Source organism: Balaenoptera borealis (genome assembly GCF_965194805.1).
Source record: "Balaenoptera borealis genome assembly, chromosome: 7".
Lineage (NCBI taxonomy): Eukaryota > Metazoa > Chordata > Mammalia > Artiodactyla > Balaenopteridae > Balaenoptera > Balaenoptera borealis.
The window spans coordinates 102,324,568-102,338,056 of record NC_138864.1 but is presented as its reverse complement, the minus strand read 5'-3'; the positions used below and the strand labels follow the sequence as shown (position 1 = coordinate 102,338,056).

Sequence of the window (13,489 nt, the reverse complement as noted above, 5' to 3'; positions counted from 1 at the left end):
CATTTTCCGCCATATGTTAGCAGTAAAAGTAAGGACAAAAATTGGGGATTGAGACAAAGGCTGACACTCACCAGCTCTTTTTGTTGTTTTGATGATGGTAAGGTTGGAGTTGGGACAGGATGGAGATGTGGGGAGAGAAAGGCATTTTTCAAAATTCACAAATTACTAGTGATAATGAAATGGCCTCTTGGCACTCTCTGAAGTGGGCCATTGTATGAGAAAAAAAAAATCATTCGTTTTCCTTTCACTTTTGGCATTGTACGTGAATATCCCTTTAGGTAGATTGTACATGGAGACTCACAGAATTCGTTGCTCTATTCATTCAGTGTGACAGGAATGAAAATGATTCTATAGAAGACAAGGCAGTATGAGTTGGATTATATTTTTTATTGCTCACAACCTAAATTTTTTATGATGACAGGATGACGGTGTCTGTTAACAAATAAGTCCTCATTGTGTGTCGTGTTTAAAGTAACTGGATGGGGATGGAAAGGAAGGGTACTGGAATAAAGATGTAGAACTAGTAAGACTATATGATATCAACCTATCAATGTTTTTACTCTAACTGGAGAGCACTTGTCAATGTCTTTTTTCAACATCTGGCCTTTACCATCAAGGAGACTTTCAATCTAAAAAGAAAATCCAGAAAGACCAAAAAAAACAAAGTACAGGAGGAATGTAAAAATAAGATGTATATACATGGATGTTTCCAGACAATGATGCATAGAAACCATTATCATGAATAATGGCAGAAATCTGGACCTCCTAATACTGGTTAGGGAATTCACCTTTTGATTCTTCAGATACTTTGGGCAAGGCTTTCAGTTATAAATAAACATGCATGAACAGCTAACCATGACAAGAACACCAAGGAGTAAATAACAATTAACAATCACTGATTTTAGAGTTAATAATTTGGCATTCTAATTTATATTGGATAATAAAATTAAAGGCAATGTTAAGTTCTGGCCAGCTGTTAAGTGGTTATGTCTTTAAAACCAATGTGGAAAAGAGGGCACAGAGTTATTAAGTAGACTATGGAAAACCATTTCCTAAAGATATTACTTCCCATGGCCACACATTCTGGTTTGCAGGGAACAGATTCAGTTTATGACTGCTGTCCCAACATAAATATTAATGGATCCCCTTTAACTTCCAAAAGTATACCAATTTGGATAAAAAATTATATCTAAAAATGGGTCATCATGACTATTGTGAAGTGGCCTCAATTTGAGGAAGATGAATAATTTTGCATTCAAGCCGAGTTGTATTTATTGAGCAATGACTATAGACTCAGCAATGACGGTGATAATAGTAATGATGATAATAATAACAGCAGTAATTTTAGCAGGTAGTATTTATTTTGTGATTACTATGTTCTGAGTAATATACTGGGCACTTTACATACATTAGCTCATTTAATTTTCGCAACAACCTTACAAATACTCTTATTGCCATTATATAGATTAAAAAAAAAAAAAAGAAATGGAAGCACAGAGTGATAAGTAACTTGCCCAACCAAGGTCACACAGATAGTATGTGTTGAACCAGAATGTTCAACAGAAGCATTTTGATTCCAGAGCCTATTTTCCTAACCATTTCTGTTATTAAGACGCTTACTAATACAATAATTCGTTTAGGAAGTATTATGCAAGAATATGAAACAGAAAACATGGGATAATTAATGAGACAAAATGAATAGTATTGTCTATTTTCCAGTGGTTTTTCCATCTGGAACTCAGAGTTATTGTAAGAAGTTTTAAAAAGTTATATAAAATATGTTGTCTATAAGCTAAATAATGTGCTTATATATATTCCTGCTGTATTTTTGTGATTAATAAGTTGTATCTTAAAAGCAGTACAGAATTCAAAGTAGTTTGTTTTCTCAATTCAAAGATATTTTTCTTAAAAACTCTAATTTCAAGTTTATGTGTGGCCGGGAGCAAGGAGGATACCAGTAAATCAATTAAAGTTGGATAAATGAATTTTCCAAACAGCTTCAGATCCCCAGTTGAGGTTGGTGAGAGCTGAGCAAATGTATATATTATTCTATTTTGGGGTTTAATCCTGTCCAGCTGATATATGATTTTACAATAGCACCAGGCGTGGAATGCCGGAATATCAAGTGTGGTGTGCATGTGATACAGCAGTGAGAACAGCATTGGAAGATTCAGCCGTGGAGTAATGTGTCATCCAAATTGAGCCAGTGGAATTGATAAAGAGGAAAAGAATGAAGGATAAGAGGGTTGAAAGGCAAACTCAGAGAGTACCAGTATTAAGAAAAGCTAGGTTAAGGAGTTAACTTGAGGCAACTCAAGTTGGGGAAGCATCAAATTCAGGATGCTGGGTGCTATGAACTGAATGTTTGTGTCCCCCCAAAATTCATATGTTGAAGCCCTGACCTATAATGTGATGGTATTTGGAGGTGGGGCATTTGGGAGGTAATTAAGTCATGAGGGTGGAGCCCTCATGAATGGAATTAGTGCCCTTATAAGAAGAGACATGACAGAGCTGATCCCTCTCTCCACCATGTGAGAATGCAACAAGAAGGTGGCCATCTGCCTGCTAGGAAAGGAGCTCTCACCAGAACTCACCACACTGGCACCCCGATCTCAGCCTTCCCAAGCTTCAGAACTATGAGAAATAAATGACTGTTTTTTAAGTCACCCAGTCTATGGTATTTTGTTATAGCAGGCCAAGCTGACTTAGATGCAGTGTTTAGCTGGGGTGTCAAATGGCTGATGTGGCATGGAGATGAAGAACTTCATCTGCATAAAAGAAGTAAGAATGATTACTTCATAAATGTAGTGAGGATTAAGTGAGGTTATGTATGTAAGTGTTCAAAACAGTATCAGCACATAGTAAATGTTTACTGAGTGGTTGTTCAACAAATGCTACTGAGGAATGTGACTCATGTTGATATTAGGGTGTTAAATCATCATGGAATTTGGGGATGTGAAGGTACGTTTGGAAAGGTAAAGAAGAAAAACATAAATGAGTAGCTGAAGACATCTAGAAAAGAAAAGTGAGTCTAGCAGAACAAGCATGAGACAGTAGATGGTGGTGGTAGTAGTGATTGTGAAAGGAGAATTTAAAGGTTGCTTGAAAAGGAGAGTAAAGTCCTCCAAAGCACTCACAAAATCCTTGGGAAGTTTGCTTCCTTCTTTTATACTATTGCTGCAATTCACTTTTCCAGAACTGCTTTAGGTAATACATTCATCCTTTTAAAGCCAAGTTTTATGCATGTTGAATTATATATACTAAAAGGTAAACAGTGGGAGCATTTATAATAAGTTCAAAGAATGAATAAATGAAGGTATTTTTGTGCATTTATATTCCTCATCGTTTTGTGAATGTTTTGTGATCATTCTCTACTCTGTTTGCCATAGGATGTGGTGAACGTTCTTAATTTTTATCGTCAGAATGATGAAAGAGTTTCATATCACAGGTGTTGACAGCAAACAAATCTGTGGCTTCAGAAAAGGAAGTTCCGGTCTGAAGACAAATGAATGTTTACAGAAGCAGAATAGATATTTCAAGGATATTACTCTCAAATTTATAGGGAGAACAGTACATGTCATGTTCTGCAGCCCAGGTTTAGGACATTTGAGATGAGAAACGTTTTCCATTTTGATTTCAACAAGAGCATTAATTGTTCTCCTCTTGCATTGTGTCTGGTGCAACAGTACAATCCTTGTTCCCTTAATTAGATTTCGGAGGATTCAAAAAGAGCTCACTCCTGATCTGAATTGTTTCCCTTGGTGACATTATTGAGTTTTAGTTCAGCATGGAGGCGAAAACCATCAACTAAGCAGCAAGTTTATAGAGCATCCCTACTATGCAGTCGGCTTTGTGTTAGGTGCTCTCTAAGAGCCTACAATTGAATTGAGGAGGCAAAACCTACACATACGAAATAATAAGGGAACAACAAAGGCCAAACTGGGTGGAGCTCACTCTCAGTGCAATAGAAACTCAGAGAAAGGAGAGATCAGTGTGGGCTAAATAGCCAAAGGTTTTCAAATTATTATTATCAATGACTATCATTATAGCAACAATGGTCAGCATTTATTGATCATTAAGTGCTCACCATATGTCAGGTACTATGCAAAGTACTCTGTGTGCCTTCTCTGATTTAATCCTCACAACAACCCTTTTTATTATTCCCACTTAAATGAAAAAACAACATACTCTTATTATTCACATTCTATACATGCGGATACTGAATCTTAAGATGGTTGTATAAATTCAACCATAGTCACAGAGTTAGCAATGCCAGAATTCATACTAGAATGCAAATTTGTCTCACCGCAAACCAGTATGCACATTGCCATTTTTTGTAGCAGGATGAAGTCCATGAAATCAGTCTTAAAAAACATATGAAGATTCCAAAATTCAGAAGAGAATAAGGGAGGGCATTTCAATAGGAAGAATAGCATACACACACACCTAGAGACAAGAAGAAGCATGAGGTCTGTAAGGAGCAGTGGGAAAGAGCATGTCCAGAGTAGAAAGTTAGTGGCATAAAGGATTGTAAAAGCTGAGCGGCTCTGCTTTGCATAACATTGTGCTGGGAATCTACACAAACCAAGGTGTGGAACTTGAAGTGGGTCAGACAGGAGACAGGTGGTATTATTCAAGAAATTAGAATAATATTAGATAGCAAAGGCTTTACATCAAATTAGATGACCAAAAGGCTCAGGTCCACAAGAATCAGAATAACAAAACAAGAATAGATCGGGTAGGTCATGCATTCATTCATACTTTCCTTTCATCCATGTTGTACCTGAGCATCCACTGCATTCAAAACATTACAGACACTGTGGAAATTAAGGAGATGATAAAGACAGGCTTTCTTCCCGTAAGCAGTTTGCAGTCTAGACAGGGGTGTCTTGAGCTGGAGTTGTTAAAGTATATAAGAATCAGGAGAAAATGGAGTGGGAGCAGATCTTTGAAGGAAGACTGACACATTCTGATTGGACTGAAGGCTCAGTCAGAGGAATAATTTATTCATTTATTGATTTAGTAACTATTTTTTGAGCACATACCTCATGCTAGGTGTTGGGGAAAATGGAGAGTCCTCGTTAAATTTAGACGTGGATAAAAGATAGACTTTAATAAGATGACCTCCCAGACAAGTGTAAAGCCAGGGAACGCCTCCCTGAGGAAATGAATTGAGATTGAGGTTCTCCTGGCAACTAGCCCCCCTCCTCAGGGCCAGACTGGGTAGAGCTCACTCTCAGTGCAATAGAAACTCAGAGAAAGTCAGGGGATTTCCAAAAGTCACCTCATTAGCATAACAAAAGACATTTGTCACTGTCCTCACTTAGGAGATCCCAAGGGTTTTAGGAGCTCAGTGCCAGAAACCAGGAGGGAGACCAAGTATATATTTCTTATCATAAATCACAACATCATAGGACTTTTTGCTCACCACCTCAACACACCATAGTAACTCTGTGCCCCCGTGGCACCCTTTACCTCTGCACCATGGGTTATACAGCTGTGAATACCTACTGTGTGCAGGAGCCAAACTTGGAAACAATGATATTGGAAAACAGGGAAGGAATTCCATGGGGCAAAGGCAGTGAGACTTGGCTCCGGAGTCTGGGAAGCAGCAGGCAGTGAGGTAGAGGAGGCCTCTTTCTCCTCATGGCAAGTGGGGAGCCATGTGAAGGCGAGTAAGTAGTGAGAACAAAGACCAGATTGGGGGTGAGGGGGGAATAAATAAATAGAAATGCAGAAAAGAGAGACAGCAAAAATTACTCTCTTGAGAACTTTAGAGATAAAAGGGTTGGGAGCAATGGAATGTTGATTTTAAAGGTTAGCTTAATGTTTGGGAGACATGGGGGTGAATTAAACACGTATGTAACTAGATAGAGATTGAAAATACTGGAAAAGGGGGGATTAACCCCTGAGACCAAGACCAGTGGTGAAGGTGTTTGCTCTAGAAAGGAGAACAGATGTGTCTCCCACTAACATTAAAGGGGAAGAGCGTAAAGATGGAGATAGACATTTTTGAAGTGAAGGATCAGGAATCTTTATCTTCTCGATATAACTCTAATATTGATTTCCTGAAACTGTGCTTTATGGATACAGTGTCTCACTACATATCACTCTACTCAGAACAATAAACAACTCATCTACAAAGAGATTATACAATGAAATACAAACAAAACACCAAAAATGGACTTTCTTCTCATGTTGAGATATTGTTCCATCAAGTATCCCCTCTTGCCTCTAAATATTCTCCTTTGCATCCTTTCCTCCCTGTAAAGGCCTTCTATACAAATAAATAAGTCAACTAAAGCCCTGTAGTCCCCTTCTTTCCTACTTTTCAGAGATAACCATCTCATTGGCTCCATTGGCTCATCTTCCACTTACCCTTCAACCTACCTCAGTCTGATTTCCATGCCCACATCCCCAGGAAAGTGCTCTCACATGAGATCCATCATGACCTCCATCCAAGGACACATTCAAGAACTAATCCTTTTGTAGCTCACTCTATCCTTGACCCCATTCTCTCTCTATGTTTCTTCTCCAATCTCTGATGTATCTATCACCGTCTCTTTCACATGTTCTTACCCCATCTGACTGTCTGACAAAAGCCAGTGTTCCCTGGAGTCCTGTTGTATGATGCAATCTGAAACATTCTGCATATATTATGAACATAATCTAAAAGAAACAAGCTTGAAGAAGAGACTGAAATGGTCAGGAAATAAATGCTGATGAAGAGAGGGTAGTGTTGGAATGATGGCAATTCTGAGACCTTTAAGGCGAATAAGGTAGATTTAAACTGAATGGAAACTAAAGGTAAAAGTGTTAAATAAGACATAGGGAAGCAGGCTAATCCTCACGGTCACTGTTTGGCTGAACAGGAGACTGCGGACAAGGCTGTAGAATCTCAGCTCTGCTCAGGTTGGATCAGAAGACCTGATCAGGTTTCCTGGCCCACTCAGGCTCTTGCCACAGTGGTCAGTAGGGGCCCCAAACTCGCCCTAGTAGTGAGGTTTTTTTGGATGATGGACTCCTGCGAGAATCTGATGAAAGTTATGTTCTGTCTTCCTAGGGAAACTCATACATGTGCTCTAGATGTGAATTCAAGAAGTTCATGGGTCCCTACTCTAAATTATGGAAAGCTCCAAGTTTTGCAAGCAGGTAGAACACCCCACCCATTAACCTATTTGTTTGTCCTTTGACCAGAAGCCTTCACTAAGTAAATCAGTATTGTTCTTGGCAATCAAGTTTTAGAAAAACTGAACGTTATTCTTTTTTATTTTTTCCAAATACTATCCTGTTCAGCTGCTCTACACTTACTGCTAAAAAGAAAACACAATGGTTGTTCTACTGGCATATGTTTGCCTTTTTTGTCTGAAATTTTTACATGTGACGGCATCAATTCACAGTAGTTCAATCCAGTTTCTCTCTTGCAACCAAGTACTTTTGGAATGCTCTCCATATGACTGAGATACTGTTATAAATCCAAGAGGGAAAAAAGCATCTTGAGTTTTGTCAACAAAAGGTTTCTATAGATTTTTCTCACTCAGTGGAGAATCCCTTGGTGTAATACTTAAAAGTCGTTGTCTTTATTAAAGCATTCCCTCAACACCCATATCTGACATAAAAGTGGTCTGGTGTTGACATGTGCTTACTTCTAACCCCATGGTCTACATTCATCTAACCCATTCATTCAAAGATCTTTTTTTGAGGACTCAGTGAAATACTCAGTTCTATGCTAGATCCAGAGAATAGTACAATGAATAAGACAAAGTCTTAGTTCAAAGTCTTATTTCAAAGGCCTGAGCCTCTTGGCAGAGATAGACATATCAACAGATGATAAAGATATGTTGTAATAATCAGTGGTCCTCAACCCTGACTTCGTAATAGGATCACCAGAGAGAACTTTCAGGAAATGATGATGCTTGTCTCTGACCAAGAGGTACTGGTTTAATCGTTCTGAGATAATGCCTGAACATCAGTATTTTTTAACAACACCCATGTAAACCTAGTAGCATCTAGATGAGGAAAATATAAGGTACTGTGGAAACATTTAGGAGTTACCTAGGACCTAGAATGAATGTCTGAATTGATTCACTCAGTGAAGAAGGAATATCTAATTGAAGCAGGGAGAAGGCTCTCCCAACCAGATGCATCAGTATCTGCAAAAACATGAAAGTGGGAGGGCACGTGATGGGTTTAGTTATTCCTTTGCTCACCAAATACTTACTGAGTGCCTTCTTTAGAGCAGGCACTATCCAAAGGCCCAAGAGCTAGGTCACAGTAACTAGACAAATCACTCCTGCTCTTATAAAAATTATAGTAGGATAGTAAATATTGACAGCATACCATTAACTGTAGAAATGATTGTTAAATTGCTGTTCTGAGAAATACCACAAAGTAGAAGCACAGGAGCTATGAGGGTAGTTGGAATAGATCCACTCACTTTGGGGAAGCTAGGAAGGCTTACCTGAAGAATTGTTATTTAGGCTGAAATTTGGAGAAGTAGTCAGCAGAAGCAAGAATGCAATGCAGAGAATTGCTGGCAGAATAGCTGTGAAAAGCCCTGATGTGGATGCGTGGTCAGTGGGTGGTCAAAGCACAGTGAGTTCGGGGAGAGTGATGGCGGGTGAAGAAGGAGAACGTTCCCTCAGTGTGGCCAGACAACCCAGGACCTTGTGGACCACGCTGGGTCCTGAGTGCATCACATCCCTTCTGTTCCTGTACTGCATCAGCAACACATCGGTTTGTGCATGTCTTGGAGATTATCAAAACCTTTGCCAATGTCCTCAAGACAGTCCTGTCTCTTCGTTAATGTCCAGAGACGCTAATTGACTTGCCCAAGTTTGCATAGTTTAAAATTAATCCTAAGAACCAAGGTTAGAACTCAAGGCTGGTGACTCTAAACCTGAGCCCCTTTCCATCACATCACAGAAAACATTTTATTAGATGATATATTGTATGCAGCTAAGTAAAGTTCTGATAAATCTAGAATCACTTGTCTAAGTTTTATGACAGTACAAAGATGTCAGGAGCACTTTGTGGTTTGTTGTTTGTTTTTGGAAGAATAATAGAATCAAAAGATGGAAAGGCAGAGTTTTCAGGCCATATAGTGGTAGCTAGGGAGAACTGTCTAGATGAAAGGAAGCTATGAAGATAGATCTTTGTTCAGAGCCGGAGGGACCTTATTTACTCAGTAACTGCTTCTAAGAGGAAATGAACACCTACACTCCCTAGGACTAAATGTAAAGAAAAGAGAGGCTTCTCACTACCCAAATTCCACTGAAGTAAAGAAAAGAGCTTTGGTTTGTCAAACAAAGGTTCCAAGGAACCTGTGGGAGCTCTGAGAAAGCAGCCAACATAACGGGAAGGTCTTTGCCCTGCTCTAAGACCTCACTCTCCGTGTATCCAGCCGAGAGGAAAGCTGTGTCTGCCAAAGTTGCCTCCACGTGGCTCACCCAGGAGCATGTTCACTGGCCGCCATTTTGCTGGTGGGCCCAGATCAGAGCCGCCACTTCCCCACAGTGACACCCCCACGGAATCTACAGAGTGCCTGCCCGAGTAGGAAAGATTCGTGGTAGACATGAGACAGATAGCAGTTTATCCTTCTTGGCACTTTTCCTAGTAGTCCAGACTGGATAGATTGTAGCAGCTATCACCACAAAATGATTCAGAGAGAAATATTCCCTATAGATATGAAATTGGGACACATACTATGTATTTAAATAAGTAAACCACTAACTAGATAGAACTAAATGCCAGGAAAAGGAGCATCTGATGACCTGCTGAAAATGTAAGTTCTTTCATATTTTTCTTCCTCTGTATCCTGAATTTACAATAATATAGTACATACATATTTCAGAGAATAGAAGCCAAATTGTTTTGAATTTGGGCAAGCATCTCAATTCCTTGAACACAATCGAGGGTTTTATAAATTCATGATTATCTCATTTGGTCAGTATTATTAAAAAACAAAATATCAAAAAGTGAATTTCTATATCACTAAAAGCAAAAACTTTAAATGTCAAAATGTATATTCCCCTATTTTCACATTTCCCACCCTTTAGTATATATTTTCCCTGTCCCTCAAGGCAGGCTCCCCATGGCCCTTTATTTCTCAGATCCCTTATCCAATCTATCTTCTGGTTGAATAGATTCCACCTTCTAAAAGTTCACAGGTTTAGTTTTGATTCCTCTTTTCCCTTCCCACTGTTGGCATCAGAGTTTATTACATATCACCTGAATTACTGCAAAATGTTTTGAACACTTCTCAGGGTTGCCTGCTTCCAACTCATCGTTAACTCTATTGCCAGATGAGGTGCCATCTGTCATGACAACCCAGCACCTTGGGGCCAGGCTTACTATGCTTGGTGAATTTCCAACATTATGGAATCCACTTCCTAAGGTAGAAGTCAGAAATCAACCTTTCTGGCTGCTTGGTAGCCAAGGCACAGGCGTGAGCCCCGGGCTCTGTGAATTAGGCTCACCCATGCCACACATTTGGATTCCAAAGTAGCTAAATGGAGCAAGAGGCTCCGTGTGAATCCCATTTCACTGGCAAATGTTGTGGCCGGAAGTCTGCAGCATCCCGTGGCAGCAGCGTCTCAGGTGGCCATCTCGTGCGGAGCCAGTCCTGAGTGCGATGCAGGGTGTCATTCTTCAAAGTACCTTTGAGCCTAGTTTTCTTCAGCTCTCCCAGGGGTTCCGCGCATCATCCAGTACTGTCAGTAAAGTCAGCTGATTCTTCTTGCCTCTAATGACCCCAGAGTAATCTTTCTGAAAAAATAAACCTGATCATTTCACCCCTCTACTTAAACTTCTTCTGGGCTCCCTACAGCCTGCAGAATAGAGTCCAGACTCTTTAACCTGGCATTCAAGGTCCATCACCATTTAGGTTCCATCCACTTCTCCATCCTCTTGCCCTTCAATTCTTCCTGCACAGACACTGTAACCCAGGCACCCCAAACAACATGCAGGACCCTCTATGTGCCATCGTTTTTAGTACTATCCCCTTTGCTTGGGATGCCCCAACTCTACCTCTGTCTGTCCAGGGAACACCACTGTACACACTGCAGAAATGATTTGTGTGGACAGTCCTCATCCATCCAGACTGCATGTCTCTCCACGACAAAAACTATATGCTATTCATCCTCATATCCCCACTCCTAGCTCAATCCCTGTACTTGATATGAACTTTATACAGGGTAAATGAATAGATGAATGAATGAGTGAATTTACCTAGTCTTTTTAATTCACCAGTGTCACCTCTTTCAGTACCCCACTCACACCCTGACTACTCCAGCCAAGTGCTTCCTTAAGCCTCTCTAATACCAAGGGGACCTGACATCACTATTCCTTGGAGTCAGCAAACTCCTTCCTCCAGATGTTCTTTGGAAACATTTACATAGTTAACAAGGCTGCTTCAGTTATCTCCTTCTTACGAAGCATTTCTGTCCTCCCTCCTTATCCCCCAGTATGTTTGATCACTCCCTCTTTTGATCAGTCTCTAAAATAGTTTCTTGCCTTTGTTCACACAGTCTGTTTTTCTTTACTATGCAGCATGTGACCATGTCCTCTTTATCCTTCTATCTCCAGCACTGACCAAAACACCTGGTAAATGAAAGAAGCTTAATAAAAGTATGATAAATTCCTTGAATTTTGCTACCACATTTTCAAATGAAAAGTAGTATTTTGGCCTTCCTTTTCTTTTTTTTTTTTTTTTTTTTGGTCTTCTGACATCTCTTTATTTCCTCTTGCCCCTTCTCTACTTATTCTTTCACTAAAAGGAAATGTTTCCAAAGAAAATGAGATTTAATATTTAGTTTTAGGGATGGATTTAGTTTATGGATGGATGGATGGATAGATAGATAGATAGGTAGACAGACTGACAGGATAACATAATAGAAAAAATATCAAGCTACTTTAAAAATTACAAGGGGCTAAAAGGAGAAATTAAAACAAGCAGTTGAGAAATGAGATGTAATGAGAGAATTCAACCAGTTAAAATGTTTTAAAAATGGAAGCCCCTCTTATAATTGATCCTGAATGTTGTAGCCAGAATTGATATTCTTAAATGCTTATCTTAAGATATTTTTATGCTTCAAATCTTCCAGAGCCCCAAATCTTAGCATAACCTCTAGAGTCTAAGTGTAACCTGACTCTGCCTTTCTTCGAGCCTGGAGAGCTGATAAGGGGAGGAGCCTTATAAGGCAAGGGTAGCAAGCACATAGAGGCTGTTTTTATTGCTGACTATGCCCTATAAGCAAGATATTTGGGATCTGACTAAAGGACCATGAAATTGCAATAATGGAAAAGGAAGGGGAGCTGTTGGTAGAGATGGAAACAAACAATCCTATTAGCCACACACGGAAAGTGAGAGAAGGTATGGGTGAAATGTAGCCACCAAAGAGCTGGATGGGAAGGAACCCAAACTGAAATATGAGTTCAGTATTTTGCAGAACTTTGTGGTGAATGGCCATCTACTTGGTCATTGGTGAAAGGGAAAGAAGTAAAGGCTCGCAGCCACTTGAAGACTTTCAACAGACCTCAGAGGAGGTCACCCTGGAAGGCAGTGGACAGAGAGCTGAGAGAGAGCAGAGAGTCATCTGTTGTTAGGAGGCAGTTACAGTCCTAACAGCAGATAAGATGAACTAAGGAATGCCACCAGAGGAAAGGAGAAAGCTGTAAAGTGCGTGAGAAATGACAGGAAATAACACAAATAAGATAAAGTTAAAGCAACAGAAATGCACACAACAGATACAGGGTTTCTTTGCTTTTTTGTTTTTGCCTGTCTACTAACTGCTTCTGATTTTGTTTGATTGTTTTTTCCAATAACTATTTTTTTTAACATCTTTATTGGAGTATAATTGCTTTACAATGGTGTGTTAGTGTCTGCTGTATAACACAGTGAATCAGCTATATGTATACATATATCCCCATATACCCTCCCTCTTGCATCTCCCTCCCACACTCCCTATCCCACCCCTCTAGGTGGTCACAAAGCACCGAGCTGATCACCCTGTGCTCTGCGGCTGCTTCCCACTAGCTATCTATCTTACATTTGGAAGTGTATATATGTCCATGTCGCTCGTGCACTTCGTCCCAGCTTACCTTTCCCCCTCCCCGTGTCCTCGAGTCCATTCTCTACATCTGCGTCTTTATTCCTGTCCTGCCCCTAGTTTCTTCAGAACCTTTTTTTTTTTTTTTTTTTAGATTCCACATATGTGTTAGCATACAGTATTTGTTTTTCTCTTTCTGACTTACTTCACTCTGTATGACAGACTCTAGGTCCATCCACCTCACTACAAATAACTCAATTTCGTTTCTTTTTATGGCTGAGTCATATTCCATTGTATATATGTGCCACATCTTCTTTATTCATTCATCTGTCGATGGACACTTAGGTTGTTTCCATGTCCTGGCTATTGTAAATAGAGCTGCAATGAACATTGTGGTACATGACTCTTTTTGAATTATGGTTTTCTCAGGGTATATGCCC

General features: G+C 39.7%; 1 protein-coding gene across 1 annotated transcript in view; it reads left to right on the top strand.

Annotated features, from left to right (window-relative positions):
- Positions 1-13,489, top strand: part of SLC13A1 (solute carrier family 13 member 1) — a 319,118-nt gene that overhangs the window by 208,430 nt on the left and 97,199 nt on the right. The gene's annotated exons all lie outside the window — the stretch shown is intronic.